Below are 22,317 nucleotides of genomic sequence, written 5' to 3'. Positions count from 1 at the left end.
TCAAGTTAAGCAAACAGCTGTTCATAACGAGAGTAACATTAAGCCTGGCAATTAATACACGTGACTGAAATTCCTAAATATTCTCAAAAATGAGCGTTTGTGAAAAGTATGCTAAAAGTATTTTTTCATTCCGATTTCTAATTACATTGAAATAGTGTGATTAATAAAGGTGTTGCAATGTTTACTCATGGAGATAAGTGTACGACTGTGAGGAGGAATACTACGGTTTTGTAAAATAGCACAACATTTATTTTTGGTTAAATGAAGTGAGATAAGTGTGCTGGTTAATGGTTACATTCATCATTATTTGAAGGTGTATTGTTAAAACAGTTTTCAATTACAGATAGATTGTTTTAAGTTAATGCAGAAAAGAAAATATAAACAGTGTTGTACTGGATTTTTTTGTTTTGCTTTACAAAACCAACATCATTTATATGTGTAGGTGAAATCTAGGATTAACATATTGCACTTAAATTTTTTTTTTTTTATAAAAATGTACTCCAGGCAGGTTACATATGTCGACTGAATGCTATGCAGCAGTCTATATTGGCAGTTTCTACACTATTTTACTTTTCAAAACTGCCATATGTTTCACACTTTTTCAAATGCCTTAAAATCAAATACTTTAAAATTTGTGCTCACAAGTAAAACATAAATAAGCCATGAACTAGTGAAAAAGTTAAATATATACCTGGTGTTATTAATAATCACCGCTGCCCGTAAATAATAGTGGTGGAATGATTAACATCCCCGTTCCTCAACGATTCTGTGTCACGATTTAGTCATATAGCTGATTCCTTTGTTTCATAATTTAGGTGAATTATAGCACTTCTAGTAAATTATAATTAATTCCCACAGTCACAATTAAAGCACATATTTTGAGCTGCAATGGTAACTCTTAAGCATTCACAAGTTTGATCTCACAACCATATCACTCTAAATGCTCCCCATCTCATCAGATCTTGAAAGTTAACTAGCATTATGTCTGGTACTGGTAGGAACCGCCAGGTTACACCAGCCCACAGGGGATTATTGTGTCCGTCCGTCGTGCATCCAAATAATGGGAGGGGGGTGGAGAGGGGAGGATGGGGAGGGGCTGGGTGGGGAGGGTGGGTGGGGAGGGGAGGGTGGGGAGGGGCTGGGTGGGAGGGGTGGGGCTGGGTGGGGAGGGACTGGTCACCCCGTGGTGCCCTTATAAAACTCAACGTTTAACCTACTCACGCCGGTTTGTGCCCGCCCTCACAGTCGGGCATATTTGCGGAATACACCACGCCGCCGTTGACCCTGGACATTGACCGAGCAACCCAACGTTCCTACCAGCTCCCTCCGCAGGAATGTGTTTAATATTTGGGTACTTGGATGGGTGACCACTGTGGGCTTCCCAGGTGTTATAGGTTTCGGGCTGTAAGGTGTGACCAGGAGATGTTGAGTGTCACCTCGTATATGCCTGGGATTTCTCCAGGCGCCCAGGTTTCCTACCACATGAAGCCAAACACTCATCAGAATCTAATTGGCCAAATAATACAATGTGGGATGCTGACACCCACACATCGGCTTCATTGTGAGTGATGCTTTTTTCTGGGTAAATAATTGGCATTAAGATCGACCGGGGAAGGTCAATTGAGTGAATACTGTTCACACATGTTCACGATTTATGGCCGATATTTTGCATATACCATTGGCATAACCATACCCATTGTCTCCCTCAAGTATTATTATATCGTTGTTATCAGCGTTAAATGTATACTTTTAACAAATGGCCATACACCCAGATGACGTTATTTCATGAAATGACTCAAGCAAGTGCAAAAGCCTCCTATCAAGACTCTTGTCTGAGCAAATAGGGTTTTACGTTACTGAAAAAAACAGTCGGCTGCTGGTTCCGCAACAAATACAGAACTTTAAAACACAGTTCCATGGCCAGTTCCATCTCGCCACGTTGGCGAGATGTGAACTCCCTCGCCTGGTATGCAGGAGGTCGTGGATTTGATCCCGACCCTGTCGCCTGTATATTTGGAGTTTGTATGTTCGCCCCGTGGTTGTGTGTATTTTTCTCCGGGTCCTCTGGTTTTTCCATCCACATTTGTAAAAATGCATTTAGAGTATTTGGTTGCTATAAATGTACACGTAATAAGCCACTTTGGTGAGCTATCATTTGTGGCCAGGTCGCTCATGCAAAAAATAACTATATCGCTCAGTTGACCTTACTTTGTTTAGTTTAAGTAAAAAATAGTTTAGTTTTAGTTTAATGTCTGAGTTCATCACTGTATTGCAGTCCAGAAAAAATCAAGGGTCGTTCATTTTTTTGGGAAGTTCAAATCGCTGATGTGATAATGTTTATGCCATTAATCTTGAGAAAATTTATTTTCTAGTCTTGCGCGTTATTTATTTTTATTTGTTTTCGCATGCTTTTTTCTCTTTCACTCGATGCCATAAACAATTTTTGTAATATATGCGCACACATTTGTACGTTTTTTTTATCATCCAATGGCAAGCAAATGATTAACAAGCATTATGTGTGGTCAGCAAATGTTAAATGATCCTGTTAGGGCATTGTCCAGACCATAGCTCAGTGGGTAACTGCTAGGCACAGCCAGCAGTCGAGACAAAAAAATAGCAGGGGTGAAGCAGGATTAGTCATCATTCTTCAGAAACGAACTGCACGTGTCCAACTTTCCACCAACAACTGGCCTTGCAGCCTGTCAAAATAAATAAGAAAAACCCGAGCCTCATTTTTCACTTGTTTTTTTTTTGCACTTTTCCCTCCCTTGACTCAGCTTCTCTCCATCTCATTTGCTGTCGACACGCTAGGAAGTTTAGGGTGTATTCCGTGAGCTTACGATCAGTAGGAGTTCTTAGAGGTCATTTAGGTTCAAAACCCCACCTTGAATTGATGTGTTAAACATTTTGATCAAATACCACAATGCTAAGCAATGAAAAAACTAAAGTGTTTGTGATATTTTTAGCACGCTTGAGTAATGTTCTGATAAAGAAATGTCATCTTTTTTTCTGTATTTCTTAGCAAGTGGATTTTTTTCCCTGTTGAAGAAAAACAATAATGTAACTTTAGAAAGATTAACTTTGGTTTATAAACGTTGCATGTCATCATCATCACCACCACCACAAAATATTTGCTTAAGCAAGCGAAACCCCCATGTTTATAAAAATGGGAGCCTCGGGAAAAATGCATTAGTATTAATAATAGCTCCAATCACGAAGTAACATTTTCACAATTCCAGCAACCACAAAGCAGTGATGTAATAATAAAAACTATAGCAAAAACAATTATTGCTAGGTTATTAGCATGCTAAATTATTTGATTGATTGATTTTGTTTCAAGTATATTTGAGCTACACAAGAGCCAGGATCTGATATATGAATATATATATGTTTAAGAAGCAGTATCAATAGACAATAAAACAATTATGTTACTCTGCTGACTGCTGACAGGGGTTCAATAACCCCCCCCCCCCCCCCCGGGGCACTGATGAGATTACAAATGCATAACCAGCTTTATTGATTGCCATCATATTATGTACATCAAGCTGCATTTTAACGTAATAAGAGCATCCAGAGGCAGAAAAACATGACTTAGGTGAAGGAAGACATAGAACAGAGATCATTGGCTATGAAAAAAGCTGTGAAATTGGTAAATAACAGACATCAGTGGATGGACTTCATCAGACCCATCTTCACTAGTTGCCCAATCAAATCGCTCTTGAAATTAGGCAAATTAATTGCCTGCAACTGCTTTGTGCACATCTGATTGAGTAATTGTGACTGGCCATGCCTTGTATAGCACAATCTCACCCATTTCTAGTTTGCTGCACCTCCCACTCTCATTAACATTTTAACCAATCGTAGTTTGCAAATGTGTCAAATTATTAAATATGTCCTGCGAATCGCTGAGCAGATCACTTTAATGCAGAGTGTGCCTATACTGTAAGCAACCTCTTGCAAAACTGCTTGCAGAGACATCCCCATATAAGCAATTTGGTTGCATGCAACCAAGTTGTGCAAGGGATAGCTTAGTTAAGTGTGGACCGACCTTAAAGTTGTATCTTTTTTAGTTTTTTATCTCAGGCAACTAGGAGTGGCACAGAAGCACTCTGGTCTTCACACGGTGCTATAAATCCAACACGCACTTTGATTTTGATTTCCAACCCGCAGTGACAAGTGTGGTAAAATACGGTCAAACAACCCCGAGGACTGACAAACACCATCCACGGTGTGGGAAGGCCTTCATCCAGCAGTGGATTGACAGGGGGCTGTAATTATGGACTCATTAATTAGGTTTGGGGTATGTTATTGTGCATCACTCTAAAGAGGCTCATTCCTAGAAAAAGTACACTTGACGGCCATTGGTATTTATACGATTTGATTAATTATAAAACACACACAATCATTCTTGGGATTTCTCCAGTTACACTCACTTGAATTGGTTTGGCAAGGTGACTTACCCATTGCGCATACCCTCCCAGAGGAACCTCCCGAATTTATTCTTAACTAACAATAGAGGAATACTGTATAGCATAGGTACACTTTACATCACACCATAAGCTACAACATCTAAATACATGGGATGTTGTGAAAGTGGCAATGGGCTCCATTGCAGTATGTTTGCAGGAATGGGCACATGTGAAAGAATGCACCATAACTGTTGGTTTCAATGAGATATCAAATCCAGTACATGTTTCAAGATACTGCTTTTTAATTCGAAAATATTTTTCAGTGAAATGTTCGTAAGTTGTAAAAAATTGCTAAGTGTCAAGTTACGTCAAAAATGTTTTTTGTTTACATACGTGCACCTTTCTGGCATAAATCTGCCACTCAGACACCATCACATTAATACCTAACATAAATTCAAACATTCTCAACAATGATAACATATTAACATGCTAGCCATCCCCTTTGGTTCTTTCGGTAAAGTCACGTAGTTAGAAATAAAATAAAATAAAAATAAAACAATTCACGACGTTTCGATTGCAACACAAGCAATCTCCATCAGGCGTGACAACCACAGCAAGGCAAATTGCTGAAGTGGACGAGAGAGCTGCCGGGGCAAGAGGTTATATAGGTTAGAAAGGGGGAGGAGCAAGAGGGGAGAGAGAGGGGGGTGTGGGGTGGGGCTGCGTGAGCACTATTCGCAAAACTGATTCTCCAACCATGGAGAAACAACCCCCTGAGAAGCCAATCGAAACCATCATGTTACCATACATAGCAGGTGTTACCAAAAGGATTTCAAAAATCTTAAACAAACACAAGATCCAGGTCCAATTCAATATAGCACACAACATCCATGATCTAATCCCATCTGTCAAGGATGTCATTCCTGACATGCAATATCCTGGAGTTTACAAACTGAGTTGTACCTGTGGTAGCAATTACATTGGGGAAACGAAACGACATGTCTCGGACCGTGTTCGCGAACACAAGGCAGATCTGAAACATGGCCGTGGCTGACCATTGTTATAACGCTGTGGGCTCTCATGATATTGTTTTTTTCCGAGACCAAGATACTCTGCAAACCTTCAGGCTACTATCAAAGGTTTGTTCATGAAGCCATCAAGATATATACACATATACATAACTTCAACCGAGAAGATGGATACAAATCGATCAATCCTTGGAAGGATGTTATTAACCAGGTAAAACCTTAACTGTTTATGGTTGTTTCCATCATATCTGCCGGGTACTTTTCTATTTCCGAGTTTATTATTATTTTTCCTTTATTTCCCCCTGCATCCCCAGCTTTCCCAGTCTCCCACTTCCAGCCCCGCCCACTTACCCCCCCCCGGCCTCACGTCCTCTCTCCTCCGAGCGCTCACGCAGAGCCCGCCCCTCCCCCTACACCCCCCCTCCCCCTACACCCCCCCTCCCCCTACACCCCCCCTCCCCCTACACCCCCCCTCTCTCTCCCCCCTTGCTCCTCCCCTTTTCTTACCTGTATAACCTCTTGCCACGGCAGCTCTCTATCTCGTCCACTTCAGCAATTTGTCTTGCTGTGGTTGTCACACCTGATGGAGATTGCTTGTTTTGCAATCGAAAAGTCGTGATTTGTTTTATTTTAATTTTATTTCTAACTACGTGACTTTACCGAAAGAACCAAAGCGTATGGATTCCTGCAGTCACGAAAGCTTCACATCATCGTTGTTTAAACTAACGATAAAAGACAGTTGTGGATTTAGTTAGTTTAATGCAAGTGCAAAGATATGTTTTTGAATTGTGACTTGAATGTAGTGATGAAATCGACTGTGCCTGTCGGGGCAAAGCTCTAGTACTTATGTGCAATATGTAAAAAAAAAAATCAAGATTTCTATGACAGACATATCAAGTGCTTAAAGATAATAGCACCCTTGCATAACTGCATATGAGAAGAGGAGTGAGCCTCTATATTATGTTTGTCCTCTAAGGGTGTCAAAACAAGTCCAGTTTAACACGTAGGCTTTCACGACCAATATCATCCATAAAACAGGTTTTTTTTGTTAGATCGAATAAATATATAAATGTGTTGTCAAACGCGCCACCACCGGTCACAGCCAATTAGCAAGGTTTGTCACGTAAACAGAACATGCCAATTCGTTACTAGTACAGCACACAAGTGTGTTGGAGAGCCCAAGATACAAAATTTACAATCGGAGTAGGACGTTTCGCCAGTAATTGCAACTAGATTCATCAGGCAACAGGAACGAAACAGGTGGACTTATCCACAAATCTGTCTTGGGCCCTTCAGCACATTATTATGCTAATTGTAATACATAACTATTGATAAATATTCTATTGATAAAAAAAATCACATATACAGCCCTTATTTTATAGATTGTACCATTAACATTGTTACGTCCATTCTTTTTACAGAAAAAAAACAACGTCCCATACTTGTTATAGTGGCAAGATTTCATTCTCTGACCTGTTGCGCTGTTCTAATGATTTAAAGCAATCTATAAACTCCTATAGAGTAATGGACCAGAAACGCCTTTGTTGTGCCTACCCTTGACACAAGTATGCAACCTATTTGGCCCTTTTCAAATTGTGCATTCAACCCTAATTTCGACATCATTATTGTATCCCCACAGAAAACTCCACCTCATTATGTCATGGGCTTAAGTAATTTCACTGGTGGACAAACGTATTTAATGATGGAGAAATTTGCAGTGAGTCACGGTCTAAAGGATTTTTTTCTTTTCCTTGGACAATGGTAAATGCAAGCGTTCGGCTTATGATCTGCTGTGAAATATGTATAGTTTATTTTAGTGAGATATTTTATATGTAAACTACTAATACCATAAACTAGCGGTATCTAACTACTAATATAATAAATATTAACTTAAAAAAATACAATTTAATAGCAAGGCCCCTTTAATAGCAAGGCCCCTAAATGTGCACATGTTTCCTTGTTTAGTTTCACGACTACCGCTAATACATTTCCCAGTCGTCTTCATGTGCCCTCGGAGAGCAGCAAATGCTCCCACAGGAGTGTGCCTTCGTGAAAATTAACTGCATAATTTGGCACACATAATGACAAAATAGTGAAAAAATGATTCCACTGATGAAGTAAGTCAATTTACTAATGCAGAAAAAAGCCAGGCATGAGCTTCTCTTCACGATGATTGGGAGATTATAATTTTGCTAAGCAGTTTTGGTGTCATCGCATAAATGGTTAATTTATTTTCCCCGCACTGCACATGCATTCATCAACATAACTTAGACACCCTGCAAATACAGTGCACGTGCGCTGCTGCATAAGTGTGTGGCATGTGGGCACGCAGCCAAGCAACCAGACTCCAGGTTCAAACTCGGAAGGCGCGGTGCCGCAGCACTGCGGCTGCACTGAGCAACCTACACCTCTGGGCTAATGCCACCGCGCACCACTAACTCATAACTTTTTTTTTGTTTCACGGCATGCACCGCAGGCCCCTGATTTATAAAGGTCTCTTTCTTGTAAAAACACACACACGTATTCTGGGGGTCGGCTGGCTGGATGCCCAACAAGCAGCAGGTATGATGGCTCCTGCCAGCAAGACAGTGCTCAATTTGAGCTACTGCAAAATAAGCAGAGCCGATGCAAGGGAGGCGAAATGTCCAGCAGAGGTGAAAAAAAGTTGAAACTGCTGCACCGGGTGGACGTTAAAGATACTCGCAGTTATTTAATAATGTATTGTTGTTACAAATGTTAATTTTGAAATGTAATTGGTTCACGACAATATTAGGAACATGGTTAACCAGCAGTTGGCTCAAACGAGACAGAGTACGAATGCTTTGTTGATAAATGTGTGAAGTGACGTGACCATAGATTTGGACCCCTTTTGAAGCTGCTTCAGCTGTGTGGCTAAAGGAATGTTATATTTACGTAAGCTAAAAGGTAGACCTCTCACAAAATCAGATATGAGTACTTTGTGAAACAGGATAAAATATTTTATTGTATTGGATAGATGTTTTAAGCTTAAATAAAAAGGGACTTTGATGATTTAGATGTATTTCAAAGGAAACTACTATTTGTGCTTTGATTTTAATCTGTGTATGAAATACGAGGAATATAATATTAAGGATTTCTAAAATGGATTTTCGACATAAAAACATTCATGGCTGTAAAATCGTAATATATGAATATTCATTTGGTGATTTATCTCATCAACCATGGATCATTAATTTTCTTGAAATTTTTAATTATTTTATGATATTAAGAACATTTATAAATTTTATTCAGACAAAAACTAAGTGGTAAAAATACTGTACAATGTCCCATGTGGCCAAAACATGCGTCATATGCCGCATTGGACAAATTTGATGCTGATGTAGTGACATAAATGGGCTCACTATGGCGTTTAGCACTAGCTACTGTCACAAGAATGGAGCTGTGTTTCTTGGGTCTGGCACCAGAATGGGGATGCCATGGAAGCGGGCCCTAGGGGTCATAGTCCTGGTAATAGTGAGAGAGAGGTCGAGTGAGGACATGACAGTCTGGGTGACCACGAGAGGGTACGTGACCAGACTAGGTGGCAAGGGGGGCGCAAAAGGAGGAGAGAGGGACACGTGATGTAGGGGCCAGATCCTTTCTGGAAGGATCTGGAAGGGGGCGTGGCCGAGTCCCGAGCCCTGATCGGGGCTGTTCTCTGGAATCAACCCTCGGTGCTACGTCTCTCCAATCTTCTGTCTTCGCTCGGCATCGTGGGTCAGTCAGAATGTTACTGACTGACCCGGTTATGTAGTTGCCCCGTTGTGGCTTCGTTAATACTAAACCACAACGTGTTGCCTCCAAGTCAAGTGTGTGCCTCCGTGAAGAACACGACACTATGAATGCTTTATGATCACGACTTATACATTTAAAAAATTAAACAGTTTGCGCAAGTAAAAAGTGTCCAAGCGCTTAAGAATGCTGCCACTTTTTGAGAATGACGATCCTTGTCTTTGTGTACAAGACTCCTTGACATACACGCTGTATAGAGAGTTTCAGTAATAATGTTATTACTGACTGTTATTGCTGACAAAGATTAGCTGTATATTTGTGTTAAACATGAGCCTTGTGGGGGTTGTCCTCATGGTTTTAATTTTGCCTGTTGTGAATACGATGAAAAAAAATATTAACAATACACCAGCAGATGTGCCGCAGTGCCAGAAGTTTCTCGGCTCAAAATTTCCCTCCAGTGACTGCTGCAAACCTTTTCAATATCTTTTAATGAAGTGTGTAATTAGAAAAGTTAAGGGCACAGTTTCAGAAAGTAATAGTGTTAAATAAAACATTCCCTCAAGATGGAGCTGCTGAAATAATTTTATAGTTCAGCACATGCTACATAATCCACGTGTGGCAGCCGTTTGGTACGTTAGCGGCACGAAGCTGTCCTGCGAGCGTTACACCGATCAGCAGAAATTTCCCCAAATGCTTTTCGGCAACCCAACTATCGTCGCCTGGCAAATTATCGTCACGCGCGAAAAAGCGTGCAAATTGTTTATCTACGGAAAGCGAATACATTTTTCCACAACACCAAACACGTTCGGTGTTGTTGATGAAAACGTAACCGTTGTAATCGCGTGCTTGTACGTATGTATGTATGGAAGGAATTATGGTAAATCCCAAACAACATAGAGTTAAATGCGACTTGAATGGCTTACATATGATTACATAACATGTGGAAACCATGTTTTCTGAAGCAATGACACTAGTAAAGTTTTGGCTCGATGTACACTTTGAACTTTGCTTTATTATTAAAACTGCTAAACACAGCTTTCAGTGCTCATGTGACATGCAGATTACACGCTAGAATCACTAGCCCTTTATCACTCAGTAAGTTTGTCTGCAAATAGGGTTCTGATACAGAATGATTGTAGTTTCAGAAAAAACACTGATCTCTTTTTCAAAATGTTATCCAGGTGGAAAACTGTATTATGTTATAACTTATACAAATCCTCGGATGTCACGTTTCCACTGATAATTTGTTTTCATATGACAAGTGTTAGTCAAATTCCAAATACATTTTACAAACATATATTTTTCTCTTATTAAATAGTAATACTATTGGAGAAAAGTAGTTTATTATGATTTCATAATATCTAAATATGCATCCTAAATGTGTATTCTCTTTGGCAATATTCATATAAAATTATGGATAAGGATTTGTTTTTTTCAATAATAACAACCATGTGCTATGAAGAAGGGCATCTACATATATGGGCATTGTTATTGACAAATGGGTTTGTGTTTTTTGTTATTTGTGCTTATGCACCACAATTTTTTTAAATATTGTTGATACATACTGACTATTATATTTGTGCCTGCTTGCAAAATTTCCGTAGATCAGAATTTGCTTTAAACCTTTATTGCTTAAGTGTGAGTGCCAGTGGAACAATCCTTTTTTAACTATGAAATAAAATAAATGTGAATGCTGAGTTAAAAAGTTGCCTTTATAAACTGCCCCACTGAATTATTGTAGAAAATTATAACAAAGTAAAATATTATAAATATATCAATACAATTTGAGCATATGGATTAGAAAACATATAAGACAACAATATACTTTCATGCAATTTGCATTTTCCATTGCTCCGAACGTCGTTTGAGAGTCAAACTATATTATTACACTTGGGAGGAGTTTTACTAATTTTGGAACATTCAATAAGATCGTCAAGCTGCAGTTGAAATATGTTTTACATTTGGTATATTCGCAACTATTGGGAAACACATTTGAAAACGGTTCCCAATTATAGAGTTTGTGCTAACTTAACCTCTAATGTCCAACAGATTGCTGACAATGCCTTACTCTATTGCTGCCCTTACCGAATTTTCCACTGAATTAAAATGTGGGACTGAAGTCAAACACTCGGTGCCGTGTGGGTACTTTTGTCTGCAATCTATGTATAGGTGTTGGTCCGTAAAAATTGTATCCATCAGAGTTATATGGTTAAAAGAACATTCGCTCATTTACTTTGACAGTAGGCAAAATGGTACGTTTATTTTCTGGAAAGCAGCCAATGTACACAACAAGCAGGCATTTCTGGCTACCTGTTCCCACTGGAATTGCTGTGATATAAACCCTCAATAGCATTTACAACTAAACCCTAAATATGGGTAAATGATATAGTTCATTTCGTAGTGCGCGGTGCACCTTTTTGACAAAACAACGTTGTTTAACATATTGTAGCTGTAACCTTTTAAGGCTATGCGATATATGTGTTATAGGGGCATGCATAACCATACAAAATTGATTACAGCCCCCCCCCCCCCCCCCCCTGCTGACGGCCGCTGCTCGGTGGCATGGGAATTAATTAAAACATGTCACACTATTTCAGTTTTAAGCCACGACGTTGGAAAAGATGGAGATATAAAAATAACCTTTGCTGGAGTCTAATTTTTGGCACGAAGTGCGCCATTATAGGCTGCACTATACAATCCCATCGTGCGTGCTACCAAACATGCTCAGCCTTGGTCTCAAGGGAGGTTGTGGCCTTTAATGAGGTACCCAATCAAAGAGTGTTCCACCACATTGCAGTGTTGGCAGGGTGCATGCTTGTAAAGTTTTTACATTTAAGCATTCTTTGATAGCATTCAATCCGCACAAACTAAATTTGAAAACTCTGTGACTATCAGCCCGAAATTGCACAAACATGTGTGATGCATTAGATGTCTTCAATCAGTTTTGAACTTTTTGGGAATTGATCATCATTTTGTTGACATGATAAATTTAATGGAACCCAAATCTACAAGAGTTTGGGGAGCCTAACTTTAGAAATATATTTTATGATATGGCTTTATTTTTATGAATGCCTTTGGATTTATCAAGACATGATGTGGTGTACTGATTGGCACAATTGATTTGCAATCCAGAGGTCACTCTTTCCATTGATCTCTATGTAAAAATGTAGTAGACAGGTCTGCACATTTTGATCCAACAGGGATTCCCACTTTTGTGATGGTGTCCACAGTTATTCTCCAAGCTCACTCACATTCATTACTGGTCAATATCAATATAATGTCTCCATATTCTTGGTTTTTTCGGTAAAGTCACGAAGAAGGAAAATAATAAAATAATAAAAATAAAATAATAAAATTCTCGCGACGTTTCGATTGCAAGAAATATTTCACATCTGATGACGATTGCTTGTAGTTGCAATCGAAACGTCGTGAGAATTTGATCGTTTCATTTTTATTATTTTATTATTTCCCTTCTATGTGACTTTACCGAAAGAACCAAAAATATGAATCCCTGCAGTCACGAAAGCTTTAAATCGAAATATAATGTCTCCAATTTGTGTTTGTCCCCTGATCATTGTGTCCCTCTCTTTGTCACTCAAACATGCAATCTCTCCATACGTATTTGCATTCCCATTATCTTCCGTTATATTTTCTTTGCGAGTGTCCATATTTCTGGTTCATGTGGCATCGTGACCATTATGAAGTAAAAAATAAGTTGATGATTGGTAAATCGCAAATAGTAACCGTGAGAGAACAAGCTGGAACCACAACACACGATAGAGAAATGATCATAAAACTAGAGGAAAGTTCATTCCGAAAAATAGAATATAGACCAGGAAACAATGAGTGAAGAGAATCCATATTATATTTTTTTGCAAGTAACCACTGTCCTTCACGGTGTAGCATAATAATAAAAACTGATACCATATAGAATTTGCTGTAAAGGATGATAGTCAACCAATGGACAATACGAGTGATGGAATTGCAACCGAAGTAGAGAATGTGCCTGATAGTATAACGGCCGCAGAGATGGAGTGATAAGAGCAGCTCATATGCAGGAGCAAATTGGATTTGTGGTAATGATGGGGGGGGGGCTTTATCGAGCAGTGGATATAACTTTCCTGCTGATGGTGATCTAACAATAATTTATTAAATTAGGTAGCATTCATACTACAATACATTGGTAAAGAAAACACCACTTTTCTTGTAAATACATTGAGTAACAACATAATACAGTAAATAAGAATCATTAAGTCTCATGCATAATTCCGTCGCCCAACTTGTCTGATTGTCGTTTTTTTCTGGAGAAGTATTTTTTCGACACATAAAAAACTGTGAAAATGTGGCTCTGGCTGTTAACTGTGAAAACAGGCCACACATGGTGGCATCTCTTGTTCCAATGAGATCAGGAATGAGCTTTTACAGTCAAAACATTCACCACTGTCGCAGCTTTAGGAGAACTTTCAATTTATTGTCTGCCAGCACTTATGATTTTGACTGAATAGTTTAAGGGAAAATGCAAGGCCGTGTTTGTTGTGCTTTGAAAACCTTACACTGATATAATATATCACCAGTTATTTTAATAACTTCCAATGCTAAAGCGTTCGCGTGATTGCGATTGTGGTATGCAATTATAGTACGTCCAATAAAAATGACACCTTCAGTTGCCTCGTGATATTTATAACATGTTCGAAGACAACAGAAAAGTAAAGGAAGTGTTATCATACAAACTTTGGTGAAGTTGCAATAATTTAATTTTTTTACATTACCAATTTATTGCGTTTGTAGATTTCGTTTTTTTTTGCCTTATATCAAGTTCATGCACCTTAAAATACTCATGGATGGACATTTACTTCGTGGAATTGAAGGAAAGAGAATGAGATCAATGTGGGTTCCTTAGCTGTGAATCAGAGGGTCATCCCAGTGCTTGAGGTTTTGTTCAGTTCAATATGAGTCCATGGGACAACTCCTCAGGGCATCTCCCACTGGCAAATTAACTTGCGACAGTCCGCCTTACAATAGACCGATTGTCAGAAGATATGTGCTCATTCTGTCCATGGGTCTTGCCCTCTGTGATTTGCAAAATACGGGTGCTGTGCCTCAGAGAGTGACCACGGCACAGCATGCTACTGTTTCCATTGGCTTGCATGGTGTGATGATTGATCTTTAAAGAGCTGCAGGCCACTCTGGTCGACAACTATGTGCATGGTCGGTGCAGGGATACTCTTTTATCCTGCTTCAAAGACAGCTTTTGATATTGTGTCATGTGAATAAATGTAACAATTTATATAAACATTGGTTAAGGGCTGTCCCTTAAAACGATTCTGCATACATGGAATTTACTTTTCATTTCTCAGCTCGTTCATTTTATGAAAACATTGCAGCCGTCATTTTCACATCTTGGCAGTAATTGCCTAATTGGTAGTGACTACATCAAACCGTGCTGCAATTGGTCTGCAGAGTGCAATAATATCTCAACGGACGTGCGGAGTACGCTTTCCCAGAGTGCAATGCACCTGTAGTACTTTGTGTTTTGTTAGACATTTTTCTCCCACCATTGCCCCTGTAAATTTACTTTTTCATTTGTTATTTATAGTCATATAGTGTTGCTAAAACAAATATGAAGTGCACTTAAAGCTGTACTTTCTTTCGTTTTTGTTGTTTCATAAGTCAACATCATTTATAGTCCCCTGCTGTGCGTGCCAACAAAGTTATGGCGAATTAAACACAAGCAGAATATATTGCGGAGATTTGTTCATCTGAATAAATACCATTTTAAACCGTATTCGTTTTAATTCAAGCTTCAAAGGAGAGAGCTGAGAAACGAAAGGTTAGAGTGAGTCTGTTTGCATATTTATGAGAACATTGTTTCAAGCAAACCCAGGTCCCCGGGCTTAGAATCAAAGCAGTTAAAAAAAAAAGTCACAGTGTGAATTGAGGGCGTTTTGCCCGTCATGATGTCAGTTTAATTTACGGTGCTTATATCTCCATTATGTTGCTGAAAGTATTCTGAAAGTGAACAATTGGTGAATCATGATCCCAATATTAATTTGACAGGCAATTTGTTTCATAACCATTTTTAGAGAGATATATCAATATATATTTTGAGCTTTTTGAAAACTCCAAGGTTATACAAATTTAACAAAACATATGTAATTCAAACCGTAATACACTATATTTTAGCAGGATAAAAATCTTTAAAAAATAATCTAACCCTCTCATTGGCTGTATTATAATTGTTACTCAATACATATGCACCAAATTGTAATTGCTGCTGTGATCGCATTGCCATTAATGCCTGTGCAGACAACATAATGATGTGGCCAAAATGTTCCCGAACTCACGATTCTTCTGCTCATGTGTTGCTTATCTAGGGTTTTATATTACCGCAAATAACAAACTGACTGCTGCCACCCAGCCCCTTTCGTCGGATTGGCCTGTGGAGATGAGGAGAGCTGCCCCGTTTGTTTATTCTGGCACATTTGGCTGAAACAAGTCACATCGCCCCTTCATTCGCACCTAAAAATTACGAAAAACTCACTGCTGTGTTGCAAGAAATTACATCTGAAACCTAATGCCATGTATTTATGTGGTAGGACCTTTATGCGTACAATGTTGTTTAAAAAACACTGTTAAATTTGCCAGATTGAAATGCATTGAAAGGGACTTTGCAAAATAAGATTTTTTTTAGTTCTTTGTTTCAATTGATCTTTTCTTATTTTTAGGGTTTGTCAAGTACAATGTTTTTTTGGTTTTAATAAAGGACAAGAAAAGTCAGCACCTGTTTCGTGTTAACATTTAACATTTGTGTGTCAATTTGGGCGAGTTGATTGTAGAAAATTGTGCTGAGAGTCATGGCTTGACCATACGCACTGTACTGTAGATGTAAAAGGCTGTCGAATGTTACATTAAGCAGCTGTGCCTTTCAAATTATGAGACAAATATGAGACCTTTTTCTGCCAATTTTGCAACATTCTTTAAAAGTAACTCACCGTAAAGTGTCAATTTACCATGACTAATGTGTGGAATCATGTTTTCCAGGTGTAAGCACGAGGCATTCAATTAAAGTAATACGCGTTTGTGTGCGCTGCATTGTAGGGTTATTTTTCAAGTCCTGCAGGACAGGCGACAACATTATTTACATGGCAGACAAGCACCACAGCATAGGCAAGGTGGGCTGTGGTCGTGACTCTCATATTAACTCATTTTTGCCGGGGAGTGAATGCCATATTTTGCATTATTGCTTTCAGTGTGCTAGATTTGTTGCATCTGCGTAAAAAGCATTACGTGTAATGAGTCCATCGTGTGGAAGTCCAGGGGGGCCCAGATAAACACTTTCACCGAAGGACCCCAGCTAAGAGACACTTGGCCATAGGCTAGAACTCTCCGCAAGCGTGGACTTGTTACACAATGAACCATTCCGGACCTTAGCCAGACAATGAGCCAATAAGGGCCTCAATCTCGAACATCCATGTTTTCTAGTAACTAATGTTGGCTGCCTGAACATCGAACACAACCCAGTTTTTCAGTGCACAGCCTTTCACCAGAATATACTGCCTCATTGGGCTACTCAATTATGTGCCACATAATGCTTATGTTCAGATATTCACCTGGGTTAGATGGTTCCTGCACTGCGACCTTGGTATTGTGAACTGATTGACTATATTTGGTAATTTACTAACATCAATAAATACAAAATACAGTAACAACAAATAATTCTAATAAGGAATCGTTATTTGTTCATCTACTGCTGAACGAAGGTCTTACTGTGTTGGTCATGGGGAGTTTTTTGACAGCACTTTGCCATGCTGGTGAGTGCAGCCTTTTGAAAGGAGGGCTGGGGAGGCAGGATCAGTTCCGGCATCAATCACCACTAATGTTGGCTGTGTACAGAAATGTAATTGGGGTTATAAGAGCGAAGTGCGATGATCACTGCACCATCCCTTCTCCACCCGATTGTATTATCTGCCGAAACATTCGGATAATATGATGAATTTGCCGAATGACTCCTCTTCATTGCAAAAAAAGACCCCATACATAATGTGAATTTAACACCCTTACCATTTCCACGTGACTTCTTATTTGTGAAAGTAATGCGGGTAATACAGAGATGGGGAAAAGTGGGGCCGTTTAAAATTGCAGTGTGATGTAGTGATGTATTACCCCATAGGGTATGATGGTTTGAGTTTATCTCTTGGCAGAGGCAAAAACAACAACATCATCATTATTATTTGTAATATTCATAATATAATCATAATTATACTTATATCATTCATCATCTTCACTCCTTAATCATCGTCATTATCAGCCTTTGTCTATTCACTTCCGGACGAAGGCCTCCCTGTGCCGTTGCTGTATTCTTATCATGCTCCTGCAATGCCACAATCCATACTGGTAGGAACCTCCCGGTTACACCAGCCCACAGGGGATCATTGTGTCCGTCCGTTCGTCGTGCATTCAAAAATGGGAGGGGTGGGGCTGGGTGGGGAGGGGCTGGGTGGGGAGGGGTTGGGTGGGGAGGATGGGGAGAAGCTGGGTGGGGAGGGTGGGGCTGGGTGGGGGGTGGGAGGGGTGGGGCTGGGTGGGGAGGGGCTGGTCACCTCGTGGTGTCCTTATAAAACTCAACGTTTAACCTACTCACGCCGTCTTGTGCCCGCCCTCACAGTCGGGCATATTTGCGGAATACACCACGCCGCCGTTGACCCTGGCCATTGACCGAGCAACCCAACGTTCCTACCAGCTCCCTCCGCAGGAATGTGTTCTTAATTCTGAACATGGTGGTCACCCTCTCAGGCACATTATCTCCTTTGGCTGCCATTCGGTCGCCATTTAATCGGCGTGTGACTCAATCAAAGGAACCGCACAGCAGGCCACCTCACGCAACGGGTGAACGTGATATCTGATAAACGTTTATTCAAATAAACCGAGATATGTCACCTCCTTTCTTCATGTAAACTCGGTGAGTATGGATGTACATCACATGGTCAGATATCATCTTCATCATCTCAAACTCAACATCTATATTCCACAGGAATTGGCTTGTCCTCCCCCCGCACCTCCGATAAGCACGGTTGGCTACGTACAGTGTGAAAAAAGTTCAACATTGTCAGCATTGCATGGGCACTCAAGGCTGCTGCTCAGTTCCAATTACGAGAGCGTGATATCAAAACTATAAACTATTTTTATTTTACTAGGTAAGGCCCCCTGAGCTATATAGCGGTTTTTCAGAAGCGACCTGGCTATCACAAATGATAGCTTAACGATGTGGCTTATCATGTGGACATTTATAGCAGCTAAATACTCTAAACGCATGTTTCTAAATGTGTGTGGCGGTGGGGGGGGAACAGGAGGACCCGGAGGAAAATCTATGCGACCACAGGGAGAACGTGAAAACTCCAAATATACAGGTGTGAGGGTTGGGATTTAAGCCATGACCTCCTTCATACCAGGCGAGGTAGTTAACATACGCCACACGTGATCAAACTCTTCATTTGTTGTGTCCATCTTAGAGACGTGTGGTACCATCTGGATGCTTTAACGTGAAATGATAGTTTATGCTCAAATGAAATGCACGTCCATACCAAGAGGGAACATGTTCACGGTGATTTGAAGTTCATAAGTCTTGCTAATATTCATATTTACGATCATAAGTTCATGCAACTTGTTTTTACTTCATCCTGACATACTTTCATGTGATTGGAACTTCACTCCGGTTATCCCAGCAGATGGTAAAGAGTCCATATCTAGAACAACAACAAAAGCTTGCCTCCCCACACACTCGGCAGCCCCCTTTGAGCACCACGGTCACAGTACCCTACCCAACATTCTTCAGGCACGTTGCACACTTGACTTGATAGCACTAGACCTCACAAGCTCTTAGAACCCCAATTTTTAAACACTGTAGGCCCCACGGGAGGCACCGGAGCACGTGACTATTGATGATTGAGGAAAGCCTGCCTGGCAAACACATTGGCTTCCACTCAGCGCAGCACATGAAGGAGCAAAGGTGAGAAGTGAATTCAAAGTAGAAAACTCATCACCCTGTGCGTGTGCCGTGCGGCGTGATGCCATTGCTATGAGGCAGGGGCAGTCATCCCAGCTGTCATTTGTGACAAAAATAAATAAATGTGCAGCCCTTTGTCAATCCACTGCTGGCTGTTCATCTGAGTCTGGTGGTTTCTGCCCGATGGTCTTGATTGATGCAGCGAACTGGCTTAATGGGATCACGTATATACTTTTCATAATGCATAGCAATTCGGAAACAACAACGCACAGCTCTGAGTAAAAGCACTGCTTGATGAAAATATGGTGGCCACGCCTCTGTGCTCTTGTCTCAGTAGTGTGGTCAACACATCTACGCCTCTATATAAAGAACGAATCAGACTTCTCCGCAAATCTGGCTGTCGCCTGATGAAGCAAGTTGTAATTACAGGCGAAACGTGGTACTCAGATTGTAAATGTTGTGGCCTGGCTCTCCAACACACCGGTGTGCTGTACTAGTGAAGAATTGGAACGTTCTGTTTACGTGACAACCCTTACTAGTTGGCTGTGTCGGGTGGTGGCAGGTTTTAACGACCCAAAACACCTCTATTATGGCTATTTAACCATGCTGGTCAGGATGGGTTGGTGAACGGTGGTGGGTTGGGGTGCAAGACAAGTTCAGCTATCTCTCGCCATTGATGTTACCCAGAGCTTGGAATTGAACCCAGTTCACTGGGTGCATCACGCAGCGCACTATCCACTGCAAAGACAGAATAGTATAGTATAGTGCAAGACCATGGCTTTACAGAGGATGGGGAAACACTTCCAGCCAGTGATGAAATCTAAAACAATAGTTGCCACATGACGTCAGTCATAGTTACATTATAGCATAACAAGCTGTGTCAGACAGCTTGCTCATTTCCTACAGATGGGTTCCCTCAGACTTAACAAACCATTGGACTCATTAGGCAGTTAGTATAGTACTGACGTATGCCTTAACGTCTTCTCATGTAGAAAATTCCATAACGACGTGACGCTCAAACCTTAAACACATGCATGTTGTTTGCTTGGAGCAATAACCTTTTGAGTGCATGTGTGTGGTGGTTAGTGCGCTGCGCTACAAACCCGGCGACCCAAGTTCGATTCCCGCTCACCAATGACGATTATCTGAACCGGTCCCCTAGTTCTACTCAGCCTCAAATGAGTACCTGGGTGCGGTGTGTAAAAACATCGCCACTGGGGAAACAAAGGCGGCCGGGCGTGGTGCTGGCCACCCACCCCCTTGTGTGCCATGCTGGCCTTCATAGGTGTTCGCTAACAGCACTTGCCCCAACAGTCTGTTAAGGCTATACGGGGTTTATTTGTCTTTTGTCTCCATCCACACAAAAAAGAATGCTTGTTTTTTATTCACTTTGTATATGATTCAGTCACAACACATTTATACGACGCACAGGCTGCTTGTTTAAATGTGCTATATTTTTTGGTCAGAATAGAAAAAAAAACATTAAAAAAATGGTAAAGATCGTATAAGCAAGGAGTCTTAAGGATGAACTGTAAGTATCTCAATACCGATCCATGCGCACAATATTAACATGAACACTGCCCCAGTGGTCTTTTTAGCAATGGGGTTGCTCTTTTGACTTTGACATCACGGTATAATGCCTGCACCTACTTGAAGGCTTTTGCTAAGTCTGATGGACAAGAAGATCTTATTATCCCCGCCCTCTTGCCTCCCAATGTGACTCCCCAATTAGGTTATCTACCCACTCCAGTGATGTTTTTCAAGTTTAGATGTCAGCAAGACATCTCTCTTTGACGTGTGAGAATGTTAATAATTCCGGACGACAAGCTTAAGAGTTCATCAACTGTGAAATAAAGAAAGGAGAGTTATCTCCTCTTTGTGAGCTCTCCCGAGGAACCGCGCTGGCATTTTTCGTTTCTAAATCACGTGTGTTTTTGCTTTGTCACAGTTTTTTTTCTAACATGAAGAGACCTCCTAGTGACACTGTCCATAATAAGCCCAGAGGCCACTGCTTCATCCAACAGCGATGCTGGTCATGGCGGGTAGCATAGATGTGGAAGCATATAAGTACAATCTTAATCATTTATACCTGATGATGATTGCTTGTGTTGCAATCGAAACGTCGTATGCTAGTATTTAATTTATTATTTTATCTTTATACGTGACTTTACCGAAAGAACCAAAGAGCATATAAGTACAGTACAACAAATTATTTTGGCGTACTGTCCTAGGCATGATGGGCACCTATTCGATAATTAATCAGGCTCAAGCCTGCTCAGTTTCTGAGAGCTCATGTACAATCCGGGTTAATTGATGATCGGCAACGTTTCAAATCTACGGTATGTCAAATGGAATTGCCAACAAACTTACAGCGCTATGCTTATATTAAAAAGCATTCATTCAGCAAACATTTTCACAAGTTTATGATAAAAGTAACTCATCACTCATACATAGTCATGTTTTTGTTTGGTATTTTCTCCAACGTTGTATCCATCCTGGTTGTACGGTTGGCATGACGTCAGAGGCAAATAATCCATGTAGAGCGGCACAATACCCTGGTCAGAGAATGATCTTCAGAAAAATATATCGCAGAACTACCTCTCATATCCCTTCAAGTGACCACTTATTTACACTTGGGGACAACATTATCCCACCTGTCCAGCAAAAGAGTCACGTTCTCTCCATAACAGTCAAACCTATATATCTTTTATTCTCAAATCTGGAATCTACCCAAGATCTGAGCGTTCCTGTCCTAGCGCGATGACTTCTGAGCTACCTCACCACCTTGATTTTAAACCTTTTCAATAATATAGTCAACGTTCTCAAATGAGCCTGGAGCTGTGTTTAGCCCTGTTCATGGTCATGAGTTATATTCGTGGGTCTTTCGGTAAAGTCACGTAGATAGGTTCAAAGAAAATAGCCAAAAGTAACAACAAAACTACGACGTTTCGATCGCAACACAAGCAATCGTCATCAGGAAAAAAATAGTGGGAAAGCTGCCGAGGCAGGATGTTTTAAAGGTTTGAAATGGGTGTAGCCCAAGGGTCATAAGCGACGTGGGCGGGGCTAGTGATGTTAATGTGAGAAATTTGCATGTCAATGTAAGATCGGAAAGCTACCTCCACGA

Source organism: Lethenteron reissneri, chromosome 26 (assembly GCF_015708825.2).
Source record: "Lethenteron reissneri isolate LAM-NWPU_2019-01 chromosome 26, ASM1570882v1, whole genome shotgun sequence".
Lineage (NCBI taxonomy): Eukaryota > Metazoa > Chordata > Hyperoartia > Petromyzontiformes > Petromyzontidae > Lethenteron > Lethenteron reissneri.
The sequence above is the reverse complement of the archived record's forward strand: the minus strand, read 5'-3'. Positions refer to the sequence as shown.